Source organism: Triticum dicoccoides, chromosome 5A, assembly GCF_002162155.2.
Source record: "Triticum dicoccoides isolate Atlit2015 ecotype Zavitan chromosome 5A, WEW_v2.0, whole genome shotgun sequence".
In the NCBI taxonomy this organism is placed as follows: domain Eukaryota; kingdom Viridiplantae; phylum Streptophyta; class Magnoliopsida; order Poales; family Poaceae; genus Triticum; species Triticum dicoccoides.
The window spans coordinates 356,710,231-356,712,509 of record NC_041388.1 but is presented as its reverse complement, the minus strand read 5'-3'; positions in this window follow the sequence as shown (position 1 = coordinate 356,712,509).

Sequence of the window (2,279 nt, the reverse complement as noted above, 5' to 3'; positions counted from 1 at the left end):
GCCGCGGGCCCTGCGCCGCCGCCCCGGCCACCGGCGACCTCGCCGCCGGCCGCCGCCGTCTTCGTCCCCGCCATTCCGAGCCGCCGGTGAACAGTGCCGCCGCCGCCTCGGGAGGCGCGCCCAGATCTGGATCGGGGTTGCTACAGTAAACCCTAATCCGGGGTAGTTTTTTTCACTGTCCCAGAATTTTTGATCCATATGTTTATGTTCGCGGCTCCGTAACTTTGCATCCGTAGTTCTGATTCATGCATATAGCATATCAAAATGTTCATCTCGATGAGTACATCATTTCATTCCATTGCATTATTTTCATTTGAGCTCATCTTGATGCCCGAAATGCTGTTAGAAGGAGGCTTCGTGAGTTAATTGTCAGATCTGCTAGTTCATCTTAGACTTTTGTCATTTTTTCCATGATTATTGTGTGCATGATATGCCTGTGAGTCCTTCATATGTTTTGTTAAGCATTTTGTCATCTATCTAGAGGTGCAACCCATGTATTTTTAGGATGTGTATGGTGACTTGTGCAAGCTTGCAAAGTGAGGCACCCGATAATCTGTTCTCAGGGACTTAGTAGTTTTCACTAGGTCTGGGATTGTTTAGTTCATGATGCCATATGTTCTTGTTGTTTCCTAGTGATCCGTGCCTCTTTTGAGGATGATCAGTAAAGGAGTTTTGTTAATCTTATTATGCTATATCCATCCATGTCTTTGTTTGCAATTATGGAGCACCTTAGCTTGAGTCAATAGAGATCTACTTTTGCTTCATGGTGAATCTCGGCAGATCGTCAACTTGTTTGCGATTTTGCTGATGTTATTGTAGTGGATACGTGCATGCTATGCCATTGTTCTTGCCATGTCTAGCTTGTATTTTGTGCCTTCTTAATGTATGTATGCTTGTCTTGCCATGACTTGCACCGTGGTGAGTGCATCGAGCTTGTTAACATGCCTTCGTGAGTTATGTTTCAGCATGTCCCAGTTTTCACTAAGTCTGAAAACTGATTATGTTTTTGCTATGTTCGTGTGCTTGTTAGTATATTTTGTGATCCCTTTTGGCTCAAGGTCACTTAGGGACTTTTGTTAAGCTTGTTGAGTAGCTCCATGCCATGTCTTTCTTTGTCATGTTCAGGTCCTGTAGCATGTTGTTTTGTTGCTCCGAAGAGGGCTATATGATCTGAAATTCCAGACAAGTGTTAATTTCACTAACTCTGAGATCTGTTTACCATTTGCGTTTTTGCCATGCTTGTTTTAACTTGTTAATGGATGATTTGGCCGTAGCTCAGTGCTCGACTTTTGTTAAGCATCTTGTGTGCATCCCTGCCATGTATTTTGTTGTCATGTTTGGGTGTTGTAGCATGTTCATCTCATTGCATTTAGATGCCTACTTGCTGTAAATCGCAGACCGGTGTCATTCTTAAAACGCTTGCCATTTCCAAACCGTAACTCCGATTCCGGCGTTCTTTATATCGTTTTCAAGCAATTTCATCTCATCTTTCTAGTGGCACCCTTGGAATTCCAAGTTGAGGCCAGGTTCATGAATTTCCTATCATATCTTGTATTTTGCATCCCGCATCGCATCCCGCATAGCATATCATCATTTCATCATATTGCTTGGTCTTGCACGTGGTTGATTGTGTCCTTGTTGCTTGTTTGTCTTGTTTGGGTAGAGCCGGGAGACGAGTTCGCTACCGAGGAGCCCGTTGAGTTTGCTTTTGAGGATCCAGTCAACTCTGACAACTATGCAGGCAAGATGATCATACCCTCGAAATCACTACTATCTTTGCTATGCTAGTTTGCTCGCTCTTTGCTACGCCAATGCTACGATGCCTACCATTTGCTTGTCAGCCTCCCAATTGCCATGTCAAACCTCTAACCCACCTTGTCCTAGCAAACCGTTGATTGGCTATGTTACCGCTTTGCTCAGCCCCTCTTGTAGCGTTGCTAGTTGCAGGTGAAGATTGGAGGCCGTTCCTTGTTGGAACATTTATTTACTTGTTGGGATATCATTATATTGCTATGTTATCTTAATGCATCTATATACTTGGTAAAGGGTGGAAGGCTCGGCCTCTCGCCTAGTGTTTTTTTCCACTCTTGCCGCCCTAGTTTCCGTCATATCGGTGTTATGTTTCCGAATTTTGCGTTCCTTACGCGGTTGGGTTATAATGGGAACCCCTTGATATTTCGCCTTGATTAAAGCTTTTCCAGCAATGCCCAACCTTGGTTTTACCATTTGCCACCTAGCCTTTTCTTTTCCTTGGGTTCTGCAGACTCAAGGGTCATCTT